Source organism: Mya arenaria, chromosome 17 (genome assembly GCF_026914265.1).
Source record: "Mya arenaria isolate MELC-2E11 chromosome 17, ASM2691426v1".
In the NCBI taxonomy this organism is placed as follows: Eukaryota; Metazoa; Mollusca; class Bivalvia; order Myida; family Myidae; genus Mya; species Mya arenaria.
The window spans coordinates 44404048-44421679 of NC_069138.1; the positions used below are offsets into that span (position 1 = coordinate 44404048).

General features: G+C 32.0%; 1 protein-coding gene across 2 annotated transcripts in view; it reads right to left on the reverse strand.

Annotated features, from left to right (window-relative positions):
• LOC128222792 (hydroxysteroid 11-beta-dehydrogenase 1-like protein) overlaps positions 1 to 17384 on the reverse strand; it is a 41000-nt gene extending 23616 nt beyond the window's left edge. Inside the window, exon 1 of one of the 2 annotated variants that reach the window (XM_052931906.1) lies at positions 17112 to 17384. The gene's annotated coding sequence lies outside the window, so the exon portion shown is untranslated. Of the gene's footprint in view, positions 1 to 1857; positions 1978 to 17111 lie in introns of those variants that run through there. The other variant, XM_052931907.1, reaches the window with a different exon arrangement.
• Between the last annotated feature and the right edge of the window lie 248 nt (positions 17385 to 17632).

A 17632-nucleotide genomic window follows, 5' to 3' on the forward strand; every position in this document is an offset into this window, starting at 1 on the left:
CCTCACAGGCGTGAAAATGTCACAATGAAAATGTTAGTCAGTATTCTGATATTATAGTAAATATTACTCAGGCAAAACAGTTTGAGCTATTTCTAAAGTTCAAATGCAATTTAACAAACTGGTACTGGTACATCATCTTTGTTCTTGTTTTGTTGTTTACATCATCATCATCATCATCATCATCATCATCATCATCATCATCATCATCATCATCATCATCATAAGCATCATCATAAGCATCATAAGCATGATCATCAGCAGCAGAAGCACCACCATCACCACTACCACCACCACAACCACCACCATCATCATCATCATCATCATCATCATCATCATCATCATCATCATCATCATCATCATCATCATCATCATCATCATCACCACCACCACCACCACCACCACCACCACCACCACCACCACCACCACCACCACCACCACCACCACCATCAGCAGCAGCAGCAGCAGCAGCAGGAGCAGCACCACCATCACCACCTTCACCACCACAACCACCACCCCCACCATCAGCATCATCTTCATCAATATCAAAACAACAAATTCATCATGATAACTATCAGCATCAGCATCATCATTAAATAAAAAATCAGCAACAGGAGATTTTAATCATTATCATCAACAGCAGCAACAACAACAATAAAAACATCAGCATAACTGTAAAACATCATCATCATTACCATCATTGGTAACAGCAGCAACAACAACAACAACAATAAAGCAACTTCATTAATCATGGATTTGTGTCACCTGTAATTTATTACAAGCTTAAATATGGCATCCTGATTCACACTTTGATTAAAGAACTGAGCGTGGAATATAGCATGTTTATGCAAATTTATATGCAAATTAATTCATTCTGGTAATCTTAAGGGCATGAAACTAAATATGAATTCCTCCAGAAACTGCTTACAAGCATCAAGGCTTTGGTATGGATCTCCAGCACTATAATAGCCTGGTATCAAACCTTTGCTCTGCTCATAATTTATTCAAATGAAAATAATGCAATTTTTTCCATATGAATAGAGCGAAAGTCGCTATTTAAATAATGACTGATGGAAAATATTTTATTTCTTTTATTATAATAGGCAATAATGCAAACAAACTATGCCCCTTTGTAGTGTTAAACAGGTGGTTTCTGTAGGGTAGAATTAAACATTTGAAATTATAATATATAATAAAAGAAAGAGAAATTGTTGTAAATATTACAGGGACTCATTCACATTCTTACATTCATATATAATTGTTAATTTCCTGTATTTGTATGATCTTTATTTTGTCATAGTTAAAGACCACAAAGCAAGTGAGATACTGATGTGCCTTAATGTGTTATTTTCATAAAATAAAGTGTTTTTATTATTAAAATTTGTTTTTACATTATTATCTTAATATTATTATTATTATTATTATTATAATTATTATTATTGTTGTTGTTGTTATTATTATTTTTATTATTATTATTGTTATTATTATTATTATTATTATTATTATTATTATTATTATTATTATTATAATTATTATTATTATTATAATTATTATTATTATTGTTGTTTTTATTATTATCCTTTTTATCAGGTTATAAGGAAATGCTTGGTTCAATGAAAAAAAAAAACACAAACAATTACAGGAATGGCTTTATTTTGCTGAAAATTAATTAAATTTCAATTCAACATTAATTAAATTAACTATTTGTCAAATTAAACACTTTCGAAGTTATCTACATGTAAAATAAAACATAACCTGAATTAATTAATTATATATGTAAAATTAATTATTATCTGAATTAACTTTATGTAGAATTAAGCATTACCGGTATATGAAATAGTTGTACATAAAATGTCTTACCCAATTAACACAGAAATATCCTAATATTTTCCTCTACTAACTTTCACACTTATCCGAACCTTTCCTTTCTGTATATAGTGTTGGCTTTGAACTTTATGTTATTAATCTATAACTCAATAATCCTAATCAGGATTAATTTAAAACTGAAAGCGAAACTCCTGTTTGTTTGATTATATAGCCAATTAAGAAACGAGCTTGCTAACACCAGCACATGTTTTCATTAAATTCCATTCAATTAGTTTAACTGCACCTGTTTTTCTTTAAAAATTAAAGGTATTTTCTCTCATTTGGGACAAAAAGAGAAAACCCCTATTTTTTCATTTTTCATTTTAATTTCACTGCATGTGTTAGTAGAAATGAAGGATACTTAATTTCTTTTTTTTTCATAATTAAAGTGACACTCTTATTTAAAATCAATACAAAAACATGAATAAAAACATAAATTTTAACTGATAAACCTTGAACTACTTATTAAATAATGCACTTATGAAAAGTATTAATTATTGATAACATGATTGTAACGCAAAAATATTAAATGATTGGTGAATGCTAAAAGATTTACTGTGATCTTTTAACTATAGTCTTATAAGGTAGAAATAACGTGTTTTATGCGCATTTCTTTCAAAATAAACTCGGTATCCTTCATAAGAACAATTGTTTTTCGACCTTTATTCATCGATATATCCTTTTTGGAATATAAAAACAATTGTATTAATTGTGGTTAATCTGATTTGGGAGTAAAAGTACATCTTGAAGCCTGTGAAGCAAATACCCATGCTCCTTTGTTTTTGTATTACGGTATGTCAAAAAAGGGGCATAACTCATCAATCATCACCATCAAAGTTACGGGCCTTCAAGCTGCACTCTCACAGATTGACAGTTCTGACTTTTTTTTTATCTCAGAATTTAACTGATTTTGGCATCAATGCCTTAAATTCAGTCATTAAGAATTACTCACAATATAACAGATCCCCATTGTTCGAAAAGTGGCCTAAAACTTCAATTTTTTGAAGCGTTTAGCCACTAAACATCAATTTTCAACCATTATTATGAAGAGCTACGTCATAATCTAATCTATAGTCAACTTTCTTATAGCACTTTTTATAATACATTTATGCAAAAATTGGCTCATTCCAAGACAAAATATAAAAACAGTTGTAAAAAGGGGAAATCTGTGAGAGTGCAGCTTTAAGCAATACATGTATGTATTGTAATAGTTTAATTCTGTAAATTGCCACAATTTCTAAAATATAACCCCTCTGTATCCTAGCAACACTTTTGTGTTAAATAATTCAGGTAACCAAGGGTAAAACACACATTTCTTCTCATGCACATTTTGTTACTTACAGTTTGTTTTCTTTAATATTTGAGACACTGGATGAGTCTGCTATGCGGGTTGGAAGTTTGACTCCCACTAGGGTAACATGTGCATCCCTTCTAAAAAAACACCACCAAACAGCCCTCAGGAACACCATAGTGGTTTCTATATAAGCTTACAGCTGTGTTTGAAATTAAGCTCAGTATATAGTAAAGATGTTGTTGGTCTTCATAATTTAAGCTCCACCAGGGGAGACAATTCTCATGGTCTCCCAAAAAGGACAGCAGTTCAAGAAAACAAGGGGCAGTAGATACCAACCCTTGTCTGTTATTTTACAGTTAAAATGAATCCAGAGTTATGGGCCTTGCTACACATTTTGCTTAATTTCTCTGTTAACATGTGTACCAAGTTTTCATTTAAAGCTGCACTCACACAGAATGAACGTTTTGACAACTTTTGTCTTTGAACGAGCCAATTTTTGCGAAAATGCATGGAAACCAGTTATTTGAGACTGCTAACAAAAAACAGAATGCAGATTTTCAAATCAAAGTTCAAAAATTGATGTTTTATGCAATTTTCTTTAACAGTTAGTAGCGGTTTAAGCCATAAAACATTAATTTTCAAACGGAAATATGACAATCTGCGATCTGATTTTTTGTAAGCTATCTTTTATCATTGGTTTGCAGATATTTACGCAAAAACTGGCTCTTTCCAAGACAAAAAATAAAAAACTTGTAAAAATGGTATATATGTGAGAGTGCAGCTTTAAGAGTTAAGTTTTTATACACAACAACACCAACAACTCAAACTGCACCATCAATTCTATGGCAATACCTCAACTGTTTTCTTCAAAAGAATAATAACTTAAGTTTTCCCAATCAAGTTAAAATAAAATGTATTTGACACCTGGTAAAAGTAAAATCTACAAATTTAAAACTCTGTCAACACACTTTAACTCATTACCAGTGAAACCTGATGCCTGATCTTTTATTGTCTTACAACTTTTTCAAAACACCTAGCACACAATATCCCTCAGTGAAATGAATCCACCCATTTTTGTCACAAAGGTTAATGAGGACAGTATGGCTTTAAGTGCTAAACTGCAGTTACTCTGAACAGAGAGTTTGGTAGTTAGAACAGTCTTTCCTTCATAAGTCCACTTCAACTTACAAGAGGTTGGTTGGTCATTAAAAATCCATCAGGGGGAGGGGGTGGGGGGTTTAAAATATATTTAAACAAGTTCACCAAACCATTATTTTAACCCTTGACTTTCAAGTTCACAAGCCTTGGGGGTGATATGGAAGTCAGAGTCAAAAAGTGTATGGTAAAGCCGAGATTTGGGTTTATAATTTCAAGTGCAGTAGGTACTTAACATGACTACGAGACTGAAGGGCTTCAGTTTACAAAAATACCCATGTTCCAAGCTAACCTACCAGGTTTTGTTTTTACCCTAGATAAAAAAATATCTGTTTTTTTATTTGAAGTTATTGTTGACTGTGTTTCCCATTGGTGTTGATTACAATTAAAAAAATTGAATATTCATTATTTAATACACAAAATACCAAAATGTCATGGTAAGCATCGCAACTTGCTTTTGCTGTTTTAAGTGCATGGACTTAAATGACAACAAAAACAATTACACAACTTTGTCCCTACAATACCTTGAATTTGTTGAGACCATTGCTGTAAACTAAAATGATTTGTGTTTAGGCCTTACCCCGATCCCAGCTGACCACATTTAAGCACTATCAGAAAGTTTATACCAGATAACACTGGGGCAACTGGTTTAAGATAGAGGTTAATCAGTATATATCTACCCCGGGGTACTCACTAATATGATAGTCTCAGAAACTGTGGGTGATTATAATCATTACCCATGACATTCCCACCAACATAGGGGTGGGGGAGGGTCTCTGGAGAGGTTACAAGGAGTGGTAAAAAAAAAACATCATGGAACTTCCTCCTCAGTATTTCCATTTTCCGATTAAGATTTTATTTTCAATTTATTTAAAGCATCATCAGCAAATACATGTTTTCAGCCAAAAAATTTAAGTATATATGGAGATGCTTAAATACATTGTTATCATAGCGGGTCAACTTATATTTAAAACAATTATTTTTAAGTAAATTAATTTTCCTATCTATTCGAAACTTCGAAACTATAAGGAGTTTCATTGGTAGGTTTTTGCAATGTTTATTTGATGTTGTATTATCAAGATCAATTAAATTGGTCAAACAGACTTAATTGCTAGTGCTGCACTCTCAGATTGACCATTTTGACAACTTTTTATTTTTAGTCTTGAAATGAGCCAATGGTTGCATACGGTTTGTAGTTTGTATCTTTACATGTCTACCATTGATAATTTATTTTGACTGTTGACAAAATATTAGATTTCAGTTTTTCATATTTCTGTTCAAAAATTGCTGTTTTATGGCTTAGTTTAAGCATTACTGACGCTTTAAGACATGAGTTTTTCGGCAGCTCTCCAAATGATTAAGATCTGTTCATCATCCCATAAGACTTAAATGAAGGCATTGATGCCAAAATCAGCTGATTCTGAGACAAAAAAAAATAGAATAAAAGTCAGGACTGTCAATCTGTGAGGGTGCAGCTTTAATCAAGTCAGGACTGTCAATCTGTGAGGGTGCAGCTTTAATCAAGTCAGGACTGTCAATCTGTGAGGGTGCAGCTTTAATCAAGTCAGGACTGTCAATCTGTGAGGGTGCAGCTTTAATCAAGTCAGGACTGTCAATCTGTGAGGGTGCAGCTTTAATCAAGTCAGGACTGTCAATCTGTGAGGGTGCAGCTTTAATCAAGTCAGGACTGTCAATCTGTGAGGGTGCAGCTTTAATCAAGTCAGGACTGTCAATCTGTGAGGGTGCAGCTTTAATCACTGAACTGAAAATTTAGCTCTCACAATATTTTGTCATAGACTTGTTCATAAGACGGCTGCAACACGAGCAACAAAATTTCATTTTTTTTTTTTTTTAAATATTTGATGATTTGTTCATAGATTCAAATAAAAGAAGTACAGCTGAAAAGGTTGTCTCAAATTCTGTTACAAATATTGAAGATCACATTAAGTGTATCCATTAAATTTCCAGAGCAGAAAAGATTTGAAGGCTAACAATGATGACTTAAAACATCATCTTTTTTTTTTCTTTTTTATTTAATTCTTTAACAATGTTCTGAACAAGCGGGCCATGTGTTGTGGGATAACCTAATAATACATTGATTTATGTTTCGAGAAAAAGAGATTTTATTTAACAACCATTTCCACGGTGAAATCAAATAATTTCCTTTACGCCTAAAGTATGCTCACACTATTTCTTATGCTCATTATTAAACTTTGCAGCCCTCAAAAAAATAATTTTGTACATTACTATGATATATTCCAGAGGACTGGTTACTAGCAGGGGGTTATTTTATATGCATTTCTACCTTCAAACTGCATTAACCAGTCTACAGAGATTTGAAAAAAATAAGAGTTAAAACAAGATGAAAGTGGGGTTCTTAAGACCACAGTTTTACAAACATGCTGGGAGTATTTTTAAGCAGACTCAAGTACGCCCGGCTCAAAAGTCATAACTTGGTTCATCCCCAAAATGGCAATTGCTTACCGGGGTTATATCTCGAAAATATAATAATTTAAAGACTCCAAGGACAGTTCATAAGTTCATGAACACTACTCAAGAACTGGTTATAGAGCTGTTCATGAACAATTCTTAAAAGGCATGAAAAGTTCACGAGTTCATGATTTTCATTTCACAGGGGTTGTTAAAATCTTGTGTATAAAAAATAGATTCAGTACTTTGCACTTTCTTAATGTAACAATAGCCAAAATGTTCTTGCTGAACTTTGGGCCTCCAATCCACCACATATCAGCCATATAATTTTCAGTTTTTTGGGGACTGAAGTGGGCCATTGCCCTAAAGTTACGCAACCCAAACAACGCCCCTCTTATGTCAGATCTTGAATAAGGTTACATAATGCATAAAACAGTTATCATTTTCAAAACAACTTTATTTGAATTATGGACAACGAAAAAAACAATCTATCAAGAATATGATTGAAAATGAGTATACGGTTCTGTTAATAAAGATGCCGTTTTTATTATTCATGCAACTTTTAACAAAAAAAACTTCCTTTTTACCTTAGCATAGTTTTGTTTTAGAAAACATCTTTCAATTAAGAATAAGATTCTAAATGAGTACTGTTAATAGAGATGCTGTTTTTATAAATATATATATTTATGCAATTTTTAACACAAAAAAAACAACCATTTTACCATAGCAATATTAATAGACAGTGTCAATATCTTTAATGCAATCTTTAATGTTGATTAATTTTCGTGTATCAGCAAATTACACTATTTTGATTGGCTGACAGATAATGTACAATAATAAATTTTATCAGGGTCCTAGTCTGTACCTTGTATTTCATGAGGTGAGATCAAGAACGTTCTATGTGAAAATATATATAGATTCAGACAGAACATTTTAACTATCCTCCCTTCCATAATCAAACGAGGAGGAATGTCAAAAATAATTATTTCGCAGTTGGAAGTGAAACTGTGCTAAGTGACAATAACTAAAGCAGCAGATAGACCCCTCTTGCCCTCATCCCAAAACATGTAGATTTATATCTTTTGTTAATATTTCTTACCTTCTTACATGACAGAAATTAATACCTCCAATGTTGATTTTCCTGTTTAATACATTTTAACATCTTTCAATTAAAGACTTTATTTCAATTAAAGACTTTGAACTAAGAGTTTTAAAGAACCTGTCAAAAATGACCTTAAAAGTTTAACTTCTGTAATTCAATTAACTTTTTCGTTCCATATTATTGTCAGCACGCAAATCTGAAATAAGATTTGATCAATCAAAATTCCACGGCCATTCTTTTGAAGTTTAAATAGCTCAAAAAACGGAATTAATTATACATTGTGGTGGAGGTAATGGATTAAATTTTTAAAAACTTGCATTAATCCATTTACTATTTAGCAGCTATTAATTAAAATATAGGGAGGGTATTTCATTTGTTGAAATAAGATTTCAAAGCATCCATTAATGTACAATATGAAATTATAGGCATTCAAACACAAAAAGAATATCATAGAAAAGAAATTCAATTTAGTTTATACTGAAAATAAAGATCTGGTATGATGCAAAAAAAAATCAAAATATTAAATTTTACATTGACGTGATATCACAGATGTAATTCATTAATGAAGATTTATACGGTCTAAACTCTTTACAAAAAAATAATGTGAAGAGCTTCTTTAATCTACCTGTTACCCCTGGAGGTGATCCATGCAAAAATTTATATGGCATCATGCCCCGATTTCTTGAAACTTCTTACGTTCCTTATTAACACGATTAAAGGGACTGTACACCAGATTGGCACCAAAAAAGTTTTTTTCTGTAACGAATCTCAGGACAATTATCTAACAGAATGTGTTACACTTTGATATCATAATTGTAAAAAAAAAGTACCACAATGTAAAAAAAAAATGGGTCGGAGACCGGGTTCAAACCCATGTCGCCAAAATTGCCGTCCAGCATCCTATCTACTGAGCTATGATGGCTTACTCTTAAATTGGGTGACATAATTAAGCTATACACCTACCTCGGTAATATCACGTGATAACACCGACTAGCCAATCACACATAAGGAATGAATTCTACCTGGTAGACATACCCAGTAATCTTTTTCAATGGAAAAATACAAAATAACTGCTAAACTTACATAAATTGTTAACTATGTGGTACTTCAGTTAGTATTAAGTTTCAATGAATTGAACACATTGATGCCAAGTTTATGTCAGTGTTTGACAATTTTCTTTTTTTTCGCTATTATATCATACAGATTACAAGTGCTTAAAGCTAAGCTCACTATTTTTGTTCTTCAACAATTTGTGTAAAAATTACTTCTTTAAGAGTTTTTATACTTTAGTTAGGAATTATCTTTATGATATTCACAATAAATCATTCATTAAAATTCAATCTAAGTACGTTCTTTGCCTAATTGAAATAAGCTCCTTAAGCCTGCTATAAGCTTAATTAAGAAGTTTGGAGAAATTGGAGCCAGTGAATGTGTGAGCATATGGTCATAACCAAAATTATGTAAAAAACAAAACAAACCTAAGCATTCTGAGATTCAGACATATCGCTGTCAGGGCACCAATATCTATTTTAGTAAAGGTGACCATGACCTTGATCATTGACCTATTAACCCTATACATAGGAATCATCTACTATATAACCATGAACATTGTACATACCAAGTTTGAAGACTTTACACCAAGTATATTAGAAATAAAAACACCAGTATTATTTTCCTGTAAATTAAGGTCACAATGACCTTGCCCTATCATCATAAGGGTCATTACGTATGCACTGACATGACCAATGTGCATACCAAGTTTGAAGAAGCTACACCAAGTTGTTCATATCTTATTGACACAAGTAAGTTTAATACCTAGTAAAGATCACTATGAACTTGACCTTCCACCTATTGACTCCAAATCAATAGTTGTCATCTCCTGACTGTAATTGATCAGAAACAGAAGTCAGTGACACCGACAACGATGCGAATAATGACGCTGGACATGTCTGCAATGCTTTGCAAGTGACAAAGTCCAAACCCTGCAAATTTAAAGTGATATAGTTTACCAGGATTTGACTTTAGAGGGGACATAACTTACGGGTGTAAGATTTTCTCTTGTGCCGCTCCCTCAGAAACAAGATTTATTTAACATAAAGTGACTTGACGGGGGATTGAGGGTCCTCCTAGAAAATGTTAACAATTTATGATTTAGCGTATTTTTTTAATTTCATCTGCAATATTGAAATAAAATGTAAAAATGACGATTTAAGGGGGGGGGGGGGGGGGCGCACACCAGAAGCTACCCCCCCCCCCCCCCCCAATGCATGCAGTATGTTGCAAAAGTTTCAATGTAAAATGTAAATGGAAATATCATCGCCTGCATAACACTAAGTTAATGTGAAGGACGAAGCATGAAAGTTATTAACACCATTTTTTTACAGCATATTTCTTAGAAACCTGCAAGCAGTCATTGGCCTATCCAAACAGCTAAATATGGGTTTTAATTGCGATCTAGAAACCTGAAACTGGCAGAAATCTTTAAATGTCCTAGCACTGCTTAAAATAAATAGGCCACGTTTTTTTCAGCTCCTTCATTATAATAAAATATATACTGCAATTCAGTCTCGGCTAATCAGTACAATATCACAACCCTCGAATAAAACATTGTTAGCCTAGGGGTAACACTATTTTTCTCAGATTGCTATTTTACACTCAATGATATGTATTTATAAAAATATAATCTTCACAATGAAGTTTAAATAAGTTAGTATAAACTACTACAAATTATTCATTATATAAAGTTATTATAAGTTAGTGTTTATTAGCAGCCTTCTTATTGATTTAAACCTGCAGGCTGTGCAAAGCCCTGTGCCCACTAATTCTTTTGAAGACCATAAATAAAATCAAAATTTCTTAGTGTTCATTGTGAAGTGCCCATCATAAGCCTCTTTTATTATAACTAGCAAATGTGTGTAAATGCTTGATCTTTAAGAATGACCTAATATAACAAAATATTGACTAAATGGAAATTTGATGATTTTTTCATTACTAAATGGTATTTGTCTCTTGTAGTCTGAGTGACGGACAGGACCGAGCTAAATGGATTTTGAGTTGCCAGTTTAGCTCTATGTCTAAATGATTAAATGTAAATGTGTCCTGCAATCGCATGGGTAGATTCATGAGTCTGGCCCAAATTTCTCAAACCTTCTTAAGTCTGTTATAACAAGATTATGCTAAGCTCAATATTTTTGTTTTTTCGCTACTTCCCGATATAAATACTTCTTTGATAGGTTTTAGACTTTAAATATAAATGACCTTTCTGATTATCACAATAAACCATTTTCCATTTATCAAAATCACATTTAAGTATGTATTTTGGCCAATTAAAATAATCTTAGACTTAAGCATCAGTTAAGCTTAAGAAATTTTGAAATAATAATCATACAACTTTGATTTTTGATAAAAAAACAAATGTAATACTTTGTCAGCAGTTCATCCCTACAACACAGAAAGAACAAACCCTAAGTCATAAATTCTCTATGAAATGTTAATTAATAAATTAGGGGAGCATTAACAAGAGAAAAGCATTTAATGTCCAAAACTACTAGGAACAACATGGCTGTATATGGTTTATCGACATCGGAATAGTGATCGGTGATTAATGACCATGTTTTCTGATTTCTTTTCTGTATTTATTGTTGTGTCAATCACAGACAAAATTGATTTTTTTTTGTTTCAATGATCATGTTTAGTTAATTAGAACCAAATAACGCTTAAGTTTTGTTCAATTTAAGCAATTATATTTTTGCTTGATTGCAGTTTCAACAGCTTACTTTGTAGCTTAAGATCAACATTAAGCCTGGTTCTCCTACAATCTTCAGTCTCTTTAGACAGGATTAATTAAGTAACCTTATAGGGAGCGGAGAGCAGGGAAGTGACTGTGGTTTCTATAATTCATGATGAAATTAACTAATAAATTCTAACTGACTTCGTTAGCGTATGCCCATCCCAAATTGTATTAAATTTAAAATGATTCTAAGCACCTGTCAAATAGACCCCCTCCCATGAGATTGTGTCGTCAATTAAGTAGTAACGTTTTTTTTAGTGGTCTTCTTTACAAGTTTTTGGTACGCTGGCCTGAGAACACGTACCAACACAGTTGTGCCGACATACATATTCAGAAGACCAAAAATAAATGCTAACTTTCTTAGTGTTGAGCACGAAATGCCTCTATAATAACCAGTGCTCATGCGCCAGCATCTAAATAATCTACTTAATCAAACCAATTAATGACTCAATTGAATTTTTGCAGTTGTACATTGCTTAATGGATATTTGGTTGTCAGCGCTCTTCTAAATGATTAAATGTTGAATCTGTGTGATGATCACATTAAATTGTGGAGGCATGGGCGTGCTGAACGCTAAAATATTGTATTAAGAAATCAATCATTGTATATACTGAATAAAAAAAAAATGGAATACTATAATATACAAAAAAAATATAATAAGAAAATCATCTTAACATTTTTGTGGACTTAACATTTTAAGATATTAAGAAGATATTGCGATTCACAATCAAATCAATGTCAAACTTCTTCACCAAGTATTGGAATGAAGCCTATTTTATGGTTGTTTGAAAGGCATATACTTTTTTTGCTCTTTTTTATTTTTGTGACGTTTTAAATCAGCTAATAGCTCAAAATAGCTAACCAAATTTATGTTTGCTTATTAAGAGAGCAAATATTTGCCAAAAAGTCCCATTCTTCACTAATAACCAGCCTTTATCATTCGAAGTGACCCTTGATGAATTTTAAGTATCTGAGCAAATATCATTAACAATAAAGACTGGCATAAAATGATGTTTAAAACCGAGCAGAATATGATGAAATATTTTAGCAAGCCTGAATTAAATGTTAAATATAAAATCATTATTCAAATGTTGATGTGGACGTTTGTTTAATTATTTAAAAGCAATTAAATGTAACTATTTATTCTAAAAAAGTAGATACATTTTTGCTACTTCACATCTTTGTATTATTTCCATCGCAATATTTATTTTCCACAATCACGCTTTCATTCAATATTATTACACGTATATATGATTAATATTAATTATATTTCTGTTTATTTTTACTTCATGAACATGTTAGAAAATATAAAATAATGTAAAACATACAGGTAAAAAGTATTTAATTTTAATAAAGAATAAATTTAGTTATTAAAAAGTCACCCAGTATCACCAAATCTGGGATTCTTTCAGCCTTCATACAAATTAATTATCATTATATTTTCATATAATCAAGTCATATATAACCTGCCAGTATTAAGCATATCGCAAAGTACGATTGTCTGTAATTTCTACCCAGTGTAAGACAAGCCCTAGTCTACACTGATGACGTCGTTCCATAATTAACAATCATGATTGCCAGATGTCAAAATGTCGTCATAAAACAAAACAGCACTAATTTCAAGAAAAGACATTTGCCAATTTACGAACTACTGCTTCTTCATAAATAGAGAACACTTCAGTATTGGATCATACAGATTTTATTCTACTCAACTAATCCTATGAGGTTTTCATATAAATATTAACATTAAATTAGGGGTATATATTACGTCCTCTTAGTGCAATAATGCAATAACTGCATATATAGAGCAAATATTGCATTCTTGCACCAAGGTGACGTTTTATACTGTATACAAGTGTATCGAGATTAATTTGACTCTAAATAATTTCAACTTGGCAGGCCTAATATTATTTTCTACGGATAGCACAGTGGTAAGCGCCCTCCCATCTGATCATATGCGTAGGCCTCCTGGGTTCGGTTTCTGGCCCTGGGCAAAAGGGAGTTTGGCTGTGGTCACCAAGGCAGACAAGTGGGTCTCCTCCGGGTACTCTGGTTCCCCCACAACACAAGACCCAGCTCCCGCAAAACGTTGTAACAATGAGAGTGATTTACAATATATAATGTTGTTTTATACTTTTACAAACATTGTAAAATATGTTTGAACTAAATGAAACATTTAGAATATTTTGAAGAAAAAAACATTTGCCATTTAAAAAAGTAATTTATCTAAATATAAACATCAGAATTATCTAATTCACTTATTTTAAACTATCAGAGTGGGTTTACAATCTAACTAATTCATCTTATACATAAATATCCATTTTGGCTTCAGATGAGCCCTCATACATTTATTTTGCATTCATGCTTTTAGATTATTAATGTATTTTTTTTATTTGAAGCATGAGTTCTCTGTAATCATTATTACCAGAAAAACATCCATTACAACTACCCAGAAAACACATGTTAATACCCCCTGGATATAAGCTATCATCATTATTATCAGGACTAATTTTTACATAAGGCAAAAAAAAATGGTTTGGTTTAGGGTTACTTCTCTTTCAAGAACAGGTAGGGTTGGAAGGCTTATTTATTTTTTTGTTTGACTTTATATAAGAACTTAATTGTCATCAATGGAGAATGGTGTTAAAGTAATATTCAGTATAATTTCAGCTTTAAAGGTTTTAAACTACATATAAAAACAAACACTAAAACTTTTTTTTTATTTTTTTTTATATTTTTTTTAACAACTCACTATCAAAATGGTAGGGTCGGCGTCTTTTATGTACCGTAGGTAGGGTCGGGTTACCTGAACCAAATGTGTGTTTTTTAGGCCTTATCCAGATCAGCAAGGATAAATTATAGCAGATAAAATCTTGGTAACAATTTTTACAGACATGACTTCCAGACTAGCTCATACTGCTGCAGTACATTTTCATAGCAATAGTTATAGTTTAAGTTTTTATTTTTAGTCAGCGAAACAAATGACCATCCAAGATCTTTGGTTTTTCAGTAAATCCATCGGGCAATGCAGCTAAAAGCGCTTTTAATTTATTGATAGAATATTAACCTGTTATTGTTCAAATAATGGTTTGATTGACAACTGGTGATTGGTCAATGTGAAAGACCAGAAATAAATGCTAACTTTCTTAGTGTTGAGCGCAAAATGCCTCTATACTAGCTAGTGTGCATGCGCGAGCTTCTAAATTATTATAATACACCAGTCCATTGTAACCACGGCCCCCCAGGTCTAGGGAATAGCGGGGACTTTGACTTTCGGTCCAGCCTAGCCCGGGTAAAATCCAAGCATGAACTGCTGGTAAAATCCCTGCAAAATGCCCCCGCACCCCAGGGACCCTACTAAGATAAGGCCCATTCATTCCCTGCTATTTTTGATGCGAAGAAAAAACCACTGCATGCACCTGGCACTGCGGGGCAACCTGGAAGGTAAAAACATGGCCCATTTCCCTGGCTATCCCCCCCCCCCTCCCGGACCTGGAGGGCCGTGGTTGCAATTGACTGGTGCATAATATATTAAATTAAACCAACTAATGATTAATGGAAATTTAGCTGTTACAGTAAATCTGGGTTTTGAGGGTCAATTTAATATGTCAGTGCTCTTCTAAACGATCCAGTGTGAATAACATTGGGCAGAGACATGGCTTTGAATACCAAACAATGTTAGACAATGTATTTACACAGCTATCAGTTGACTTTAACCCACTTACAAAATGATAGGAAACACAATCAAGGACAATCCACTCAGGTAGCAGATATATTCATAATCATACAGAAAAGAGAAATGTTACGATAAGTTATAAATTGTGCAAGATTTTACATAATTTGAAGTATCAGAACTGTATTTAAAAGATGCAAAACAGCATCCTCAATTTAATATTTCTTCTGCATACACAGATAGGAGTCTGATATTATTATATATTCTCAAATCCAAAAATCAAGCATTCCAACCCAAAATATAATAAGCCAAGGACTGCCTGGGCAATGCAGCTAATGTAGAAAAAAAATCAGAAACAGTTGTATAAATGATTACGGCACAACAAATTAAATACTAAATAGTTTGAATTTCTTATAGAATGAAACAGCAGTCAGACACCTTAAATTAAGTGCCAGAGATTATTTTTTCTGTATCATCAGTCAGAATTAAATGTTCTTCTGACATACATCTGTATACAGAAAAACTATAGCCAGATCAGTGATTTTTTATATCACGGTTTGCCAAATATTAACCAGAATTTTGATTAAAATATCATTTATAATCTATTTGATTTCAGCTCCAAACATTATCTTGCCAAGATAGAAAAAAAATAGAAAACAATCACGAAAAAGAAAAAAGCATACTTCTTCATCTTTAAAACTATTATTATTATAATTATATAAAATTGGAACAATATTACGCCACACAAATTAAAGAAATTCATTACTTTTTATACTGATCGAGAAACTACTATATCAACACTGTCCAGAAAATATTTTTATCATCATTAGAATACTATTATAATGAAAAACAATAAAAAAAAAACTTCAGCTCTCAAATTGATATCATTTTATAAGGAAAAAAAACAAGAAATTTATTCTCCAACTTGAACACAAATATCTATTCCGTATTATACTATTCACACAATGTCCAGAAATTATTTTCTCAACATTCAAAAAATTTAATTAGAAGAAACCGGCATTTGTTTTCTTACTTATTACTCTTGTCATACAGGAAACTTTATCATCACCCAAATAAAAAAAGAAATATTTCCCATTTTTACTATAAACTAAAAAGAAAAAAATTATATCCATTTTTTACGACAAAGAAAGATGAAAACCATAAACTATCATAAAACTATAAAAACATCAACTAAATTAAATTTAATTAAATTGTTATCAGTATATAAATCCAAAAAAAACCTCCAAATTTAGATTATAAGCATTCCTTACATAGACTGAAAAAAGATTTAATTAAAATCCAATTTTTACTTAATAAGTTTCAAAACAGGTATCCAAACTCAGTCCACACTTTCCTCCATAACAATTATATAAACTATTATAATAATTCAAAATACCAACTCTACAATTGTTATCATAATGATCAATGATGAAGCTAAAGAACCTCACCCAAAGATAGATACATAATGTTCCTTACTAACTGAGAGGTTTAAGGAAGGTATTAACCCCGCCATGTATGTATCCAATAATACCGTAATCATGAAATCAGTAAATTTTTTAACAAAACTTATAATTGTCCCGAATATGAATAGAAAATTTCAACATCTTCCAAACTAAAGATAATATCCAATTTTTACTTATGAGGTTACAAAAAGATATCCGCCTTATCTATATTTTCACACATCATTTTTAAATTATATTATAAACCCAAAACATAAACTCTAGAATTGTTATCATTAATAAATGATGAAACTAAAACAACCAACCATCCAACCCAGAATATGAGATAAATATATATAGCTTACTGAGAGAAAACACGGTATCCGCAGTGTCCGGTAAGTGTTACGTCTTGTAAGACCGTCCAAACTTTTATATGGTAAAGAAAATACTGTATTGATTATGAAGAGCTAGGAAGAACATGTATCACACAAATAGTGCTAACAGCTCTGACAGGAAAGCCACATAAAATCCCGAAAGCTCGCTGATGACTTCCTCTCTATGTTCACATATTCCTTCTGATGTTACCCAGGGCTAATCAGAGTGTATATTTGATGATATATCTGTAAAACAAACAAGTATTAATGTCTATACAAATAAACCCCTTCTCTCTAAGTGGGCCTGTATAGTTGTAAGACTGATGTTATTGTGTTATCTCTGTTGATAAAAATACTGGATGCAGTTTCTTTTTTATCTCCCAAATCTTAAGTACTGTAACCAAAAAACAGCCCCCTGGTTGGATGCAAAAGTGTATTAATTTCACAAATTGAAAAACAGCCCCCTGGTTGGATGCAAAAGTGTATTAATTTCACAAATCAAAAACAGCCCC